This window comes from Scardinius erythrophthalmus (genome assembly GCF_964197995.2).
Source record: "Scardinius erythrophthalmus genome assembly, chromosome: 12".
NCBI lineage: Eukaryota > Metazoa > Chordata > Actinopteri > Cypriniformes > Leuciscidae > Scardinius > Scardinius erythrophthalmus.
This window is the reverse complement of record NC_138232.1, coordinates 9,984,623-9,992,385: the sequence shown is the minus strand read 5'-3', so window position 1 is coordinate 9,992,385 and position 7,763 is coordinate 9,984,623. Positions and strand designations below refer to the sequence as shown.

The 7,763-nt window shown below is 34.8% G+C and overlaps 1 long non-coding RNA gene across 1 annotated transcript; it reads left to right on the top strand.

The window, feature by feature from the left end:
• The first annotated feature begins 498 nt into the window (after positions 1-498).
• LOC308699088 lies at positions 499-2,020 on the top strand. Its single transcript, XR_014031141.1, has 4 exons — positions 499-559; positions 1,034-1,090; positions 1,555-1,629; positions 1,720-2,020. It is a non-coding gene; the product is annotated as an uncharacterized lncRNA (long non-coding RNA).
• Positions 2,021-7,763: the final 5,743 nt, after the last annotated feature.

Here is a 7,763-nt window from a genome sequence, read left to right as displayed (position 1 = left end):
CAGAATACATACCCTCGTGAAAAAGACGTACTATTAAATGTATTAAAAATGTACTTGAGTGTGTTTTTAGTAGACCTACAATACAAATATAGCCTACTTTAATGCATTTTTATTATTATTATTATTATAGGCAAGTTTGATTCAGTATACATACCCAGGTGAAAAAGATGTACTATTAAATGTATTAAAAATGTACTTGAGTGTGTTTTTAGTAGACCTACAATACAAATATACTTTAATGCATTTTTAATACATTTAACAGTAACTATAGTCTTTTTCACTTGGGTAGCTTACATATATTTAGTATAGGCCTATTTTATTAAGTCATTTAAACCTTAAACAACAACACTAAATAATAATAATATTATATGAAGAAGAAGAAGCAGGAGGAGAAAAGTATTATTCTGTCACGAAACTGCTGCTAGCCTATTCCTCTGCTGTCGTCGCTTCAGTGATGCTCGCGCTGCTCGCGCGCAACAAAGCTCAGCTGATCGTCATCAGGAAAGTAACGGCTCTCCTCATCAAAGCTTCCGCCGTTTATTCGGCTCTCCATTACAAGGTTTGTAAACTCGCCAAATAAATATAAATACAGAGTCTACTCACTATATATTTAAACACACATATATCTAAACTAAATTTATTATACATTACTACGTTTTTACAGTGTTTACCACTCGTTTATTGCACAGTATCTGGTATGAAGGTTTTAGCCGCGATGCTAACTAACGTTACGTTGATCTAATGAACAAATGGAAATGATTGACTTATTGTCTTAGATTGATTTAGTCATTCAATTCAACATATTTTGTACAACTGTGTCTTCAAATTGCTGATATAGCCTAACTAATTTAGAAAATTCTCTGATTCTTGGCGTTTGTTATGAATAACAAAAACAGGTTATAGTTTGCTCTGTTTTTGTTTAGCCTAACTTTACTACAGGTGCCCTCATTCTCTCAAATACCATTTTAAAGCCATTTACTGGTCAATAAATATTATGTTGTGAATAATCAGCTTTGTTCTTTTGTTTCCCCAGAACAACCATTACATTTCTAAAATAATCTGAACATTTCAGTGGCAACATTGAATTACAGTAAGTTACCTGCACCACATGCAAGTACTTTATTACTATGAACTTTCTCTGTGTGAAAGTGTATTGTTTGACTGTGTACTTGTGTTTTTTAATCAGTTACTCTCTGAAAATCTTTTCTCATGATCTCAAATCTCATTCATGTTACTCAGAAAAATAATATCACAGGTTTGATTCACAAAAAATGCTATAGACATTTTAACTCTGAATTATAACTTCAAGTTTAGTCTTTTTCAACAAAAAAATAAATAAATAGGAAAAAGCAATTAGGCTTCAGAAGACTTGCAACACAACCCATAACACATGAGTTGTGAACTCATTGATTATTTTTAGGATCTTTTCTGGGACATTTTTGGAGCTTAACCATTTTTACATAAATTGTTGCATTGAATTGAACTAGACAAGTGTGCATAAGAATGGTTTCATGAATGATTTACACAATTGTTTTCTGCTTGTGTTTCATGCAGTGTCAGCGATCGGTGACTGGGGTTGCATTATGCCTGAGATCTGCTTTTGGGTTCCACAGACAGAAAGTCAAACAGGTTTGGAACGTCACAAGGCTGAGGAAATTATTTAAATTTCACAACTATCACTTTAATAACATTACTAACAGTAAATTTTGTACTTTGCAGGGATCTCGGTAAGCTGAAATACAAGTTTGATCAAGAATAAAAATCCTCCTGTAGACCTGAAAATCATCGAAGTGCCTGGACCATCCACCAGAAAAGAGGAAAAACACGGAAAACGATGCTGTACCTTTTCACTTTTCTAACTCGTTAAGTACCTCACACCAACTTGGTCCCATAGTGACATTTATGACCACAAACGAAATTGCTGATCGTGTGAATTCATATTGAAATGACTGAATTCACCAGTGAACATTCACAGAACAACAGATAATTTTACTGCACCTTAACTCTGTTTCGGGTCGAAGCCTCTACTACTTCCTCTATCTTGTTTCATGAGAATACTCAACAACCATTTATGAACACTGTTGATTCAAGTCACACATTTAAGCTTTTCAAAAGCCATAGTGTACATTACAGTCTCCAGTCTAACGGCATCCCAGACTTAAACATTTTATGATTCAAAATAGCTGAATAACTAACCATCAGAGATTTCAGTATAGAGATAAAGGTTACAGCACAATTAGTGTATATTAGCACTGTTTGTTTGTTTTTGGCATCTGATAGAGCTTTTGGACTTGGAAACAGTGATGTCAGACTAACCATCGGACTGAAACACAAATGTTTTAAAGTTAAGTATGATGGACATTTTTAATTAGTTCAAATGTAATTTTTTTACATTGATTTATTTCGTGGAACATATGTGTTTCCATGCATTTTGTTGAGATGTCTTTTCTTGTTTATCTATTGTATATACATGGTTGATTATTCATGTTGCTTATGTATTATACTATTTTTTTGTGTAGTCATTAATATTAATCTGTAGTTAGCTTTTTTCCCCATGTGCATGGAAGTGTATGTATAAACATGAATATCAAATATGTAATAAACAATTCTTATTTTGTATTTGGTTCAATTTGTTTATTATAATAGAAGTCAAAGGTAACCATAGTAACAACATGAAATTAAATATTAAAAAAAAAATGAAATTTGGTTCCTGGAGGCACCCAAAGTGGTTCCACACAGTGCCTAATATAAGAGTTCCTCAGGAAACCTGTGTGGTTCCTCAGAGAACCGGCCCTTTTTAAAGGGTGCCTAGAGGATCTACAGACGGTTCCGCTGGTGTGGCGAAGTGAAGAACCCCAAAAGGTTCCTCCAGGCACCTTTTATTTTTACAGTGCACGATTGGCCAAATCCATTGCATGACAACGATCACATGTGTTGCGTGTTTATTCAAACACCTTTAGTTCCTCTAAAGCGCACAAATCAGTTTTTTAAAACAGTAAACACTCTTTTCATGTATTTGTGATGTTATATTGTGTCATGTTTATCAAAGTAAAACTGATTAAAAAACGTAGACTCCACTTCATTGATAGTAGCTTATGTTGAACTTTATTCTTGTTCAAACAGACGCTGTAAGAAGCAGTACATAAAGTATTGAATGAAAATGTCTCTGAAACATTATTTGGCAAATATTGCATTTATTTCACTTCAGCTGTGGTAAAGTATGCAAACACCACGTGAGCGGTCACTACGGGACCCAGAAAGTGTCCGACTTCACGTCTCCGTTTGCAGCTCCTCCCCGCCTGCACGCGGCTACTCTCGCCGATCGGGTGCATCCAGCCGCAGCCGATGTCGAACACACCTAGTGTCTAATACGGTGTACCCACAGAACAGAGGGGCGGGGTGAGCAAAGCTCATTATCATTTAAAGACACATGCACTGAAACGGCGTGCTGAAAACAGAGCTGTTTTTGACCAGGTAAAATTAGTGTTTTCTTACAATACTAATGAGAATTTTTAATTAAAGTATATTACAAACTTTTAATTTAGACCCTAAAGAATCATATTAGCTTGTACAAAAATGGCATTATATGACCCCTTTAACGCAATTAAAGCAGCATTTTTTTCTGTCATCCTTTGGCTAGCGTTACATTATATAATCACGTTCTTCTTCATGCAAATGCTTCTAACCATGCAAGCGAGAAAATACAAAAGAGAATGCGCTGTCCTGTGATGCTGACACGACGCGCGCCAGACCCGACTTCTCTTTCGCGCTTTCGCTTTGAGTAGGCTATCCTCATGAGAGCAGTCTTAAATTAGTTAAAGTCTTAAATGAACGTTAAGAGTTGTGAGAAAATGGGACGCGTGTGGGATCCACATGTGACAGTGCAGCAGTGACATCAGAATCAAATAACACTTCATTCATAAAAAGATGCCATTAAACAATTATTTGAAATATACTGTCTTTATGATGTTTCTACATTAATTTGGAGATTTACTGTGAAATTATTAGGCTACATAAAATATAGTAAAAACAAGCTATCTTGTGCAATTATAACAAAATTATATATTATATAAAATTAAAAATGTTTAATTCATTCATTCATTTGTAACATGCATGAACGAAGAAAAAAAAGGAACAGGAAGAAGAAAATCTTATGTTAGCCTATCTGTCATTTATTTGTGCACATCAAAAAAAAAAAAAAAAAAAAATCGTGACAACACTAGTGTAGGGTGCCACACATTTTTTTTTAAATTTCAAAGGGTGCCTTGACTGAAAAAAGGTTGGGAAACACTGATATAGACAGTAGAACATAGTTAAAAGTTAAACAGGCTCTTTGATGAATAGCAGCTATTGAGTAAAGTAGAGAAGGTCCTATAAACAAGGTTGTAAGTTTTGTTTGTTCAAAACTGTAACATTCGTTTGTTCGTTGTGTCAAGTTGTAGTTTGTTTGAAATAACAAACCAGTTCACCTGAAGGAAAACTCGACGAGGTGCTATTAGAAGACATCCTGTCATAGCTTTTTGGTACATATCGCTTACCGTAGATGCAACGCGCATTTGAAAACGCGAGGCGCTGGAGAGCAAAATTAGTTTGATTGCAAAATACAAATTCACCACTAGATGGGAGTAATTCCTACTTACTGTCCCTTTAAATTGTAGTAGTGTTTTTTTAAACTATTTCTGGAAATAAATACTGTAATGTTTTATTTAAATCAGAATAAATTCAAGTCAGTACAACAAATAACAAAATTACGGATAAATAATTGAATTTACCTTAATAATTTTTCCTTGCGTTACAGAAATGTGAAAGGTCTTTTTTTCACATTAGTTTTTTGAATTGGGGGTGGGATTAGCTTGATGAAAAATGTAATGTGCTTGAAAATAATGTTACAATTCAAACAATATTAATCGCAACCCTATTTTATTTTATTTTATTTTATTATGTGCTATGACCAAGGCATAATCATGTCCACAGGTTTTGAGAGATTCACCCATCTGTTGCATTCTTGAAAGCAAAAATTTGAAACTGATGTGGTCAAAAACATCAATAATGGGGCAAAGACATCTTGTGATTTACATTATCTTTTATTTAGAAGGAAAAGCTTTTTAAACATAGGTCATTAGATGCAGGCGAGATTCCTGTAGTGATTTAATGGTGTGCTGCTTACCTCTCAGGAGTGACGGAGCCTCTCGAAGGATGTCAGCTCAGCAGGACGTGCTGTGGAAGAGACTCTCGCGATTAATCACTTCCCTTTGGATGTGCTGTCTTGCTGAAACCCATTTCCTCTACCCCTAAAAATCAGTGTGAGGAGCCAGTTTAAAGCCCACTGGGGAGGAAGGACAAACTTTGAGATGTTGCTTTTGGCCCCTCAGGTTTATGTGGCTAGTAAAAATGTACTAAGAAAGTGGCACCAGAGGGCGGTTTTGGTATTTAGATGAACAAAAAGCTAAATGTAGAATGTGCCATTATAGCTCTTCAGCTTTTATGAAAGTGGTGTCAGTCCATTTTAGAAAATCTGGATATGGAAACCAGCACTGCATTTTGCACTACAACTAAAGCTCATCAAAGTCAGTCGATTTATATCTAGTTTGTTTACATGATCCATCAGTACTGTGAATGTGTCTAAGGGGTCTAACTCATGACCCTCACATTGCCCTCTGGGGTTTCAGATTGGTCTGGACGTTTGTTTAAGAATTCCATTTAACCCTGCAGCAAACAATCTTGTTCGTCTGTGAAAGGTGATGTCAGTTGTGATCAGTGGATGTCTACTTTGTCCTCCCCAGAGAGCAACAAATCCATTCTATCTGCAAACTTCTCTCATTGTTTCTCTCTCCCTTCCTGGTAGGTACAGCAAGAATCCAAACTTGAGACCTTACACAAACAAGCGTCAGAGGCCAATGCAATCACAACCGAAGGCAGTGCAGTGTCAAAGATCAGCAGAAACATGTGAGACCCATTTGGTGGAAAATAAGATTTTAGATGGGAAGGCGTGAAGATTGTACTGATTATCAGCACAAAGGGGCTGAGCTGACTTTAAGGTTTGTGTGAGGTATGTGGTGGAGTAAATGCTTAAATGTACATCTTACTCATCACAGTCTGCATTTTAAGAACATACAACATTTTTAGACAAATGCATGCAAGAACATATTTGGGTCAAATTTCACCACAAAATCAAAAGAAAAAACTTGTAATATAAATAAATAAATACTTATAATAATATAATTATGAATGCTATTTTTATGTAAAGAAAATTTAAGCCTAATTTTAGAAATATTATAATTTATTTTTTGCATTGCCCCCATTCTTAAAACAGTAATGTGAAAAATCCCATTCTCATTTCTGTAATACAGAAACAAACTAATTAATGAAGTAATGCAAATTCAAATAATATATAATCAAAATGTTTTAAAAAAAATAATGAGTAACGATACGCTCATGTCACGATTCGATAGATATCACAATACTGAACTCACAATACAATCATTGCGATACTTATAAAAACGATTGATTAAATTGCTGAATTTGGTATTACATTGGGGGTGGAAATGAATAGTTTTGGACTTGGTGCTGGTAACCCAATACACAGGACAATGGTGACACCAGAATAAAAATATTCATGATTCTGAAGCTGAAAATACAGAATTATTTTGACGAATATGATTGCACTGTCACTGGCTAGATATATTTAAATTAAATGTTGGCCACTTTTTACTGGTAACATAAGACATTTAGCATTATCGGGACCCAAAAATATTCCCCCATTACATTATTATACATTATATTCAACATTATATGTAGTAGTTTAATGTAGTATTGACTCTAAACTCTGTAAACTTGAACTTTTTCTCACTATACACAATACTGTCACTATCCATGATACATATTGTTGCATTTTTGTATTTTGTATTGTATTGTTACACCCCTAGTTATGATGCAAAAAAAAAAAATTGAGATATGATATATATAATATAATAATATTTTATATATATATATAATTTTTTTTTTTTTTTTTTTTTTCTAACAATGTCAAATACATGAGGTAGTAAAGCCATTTGCTAGCAATGAAAAACACCATTCAGTGTTGCCACATCTACTGCCTTCCTTTATAAAGTTGTACTGTGTTATGTCGTTAGCTCATAGGAATTTCAAAGAGTTTAGCTATGGGCATAAACATTGAGCACATCTTTGAGATTCCCATAAACAGATTATTTTTGGCTGTACTTGACTTTTGACTCCTCTGCTCTGGATGTGCCTCAAACAGCATAACAAGATAGAGGTTGCGGTCAAGTGCTGTGAAGTTGACGCTCTTTTGAAGACTGGTGGACATGAACTGTAAGACTGCAGAGGTCAATGAAATCAAATCTTCAAGAGTGAGAGTCGCTAAAGGGACATCAAAGAGAATCGAAACAGCATGTCTAGCTGTCTAGCATGAAAGATGTGACCGCTTTTTCCGCCATGGAAGTGTACAGTTTCCATGTGTTAACATGCAAATAAAGAAAACAAATAAATAACACTTGATTATGTATCGTTGATCATCTTGAATTAAGTTACAGGGCCTAGCTTATGACGAGATGGCATAACTAAAGTCAAGACGAGATTCTTTGGGAATCATAGATATATGATCTATGTCTCTGGGTGTGTGTGCATGTCATGAGAAAAGTCAGTGAAGTTGATTGATTCTGACCGAGGTCCCGTTGTGACATGATGTCTTCTACCACACATGTGCTTGGGATTTAAAAGCACTTAAACCCATGTTTCCCTCC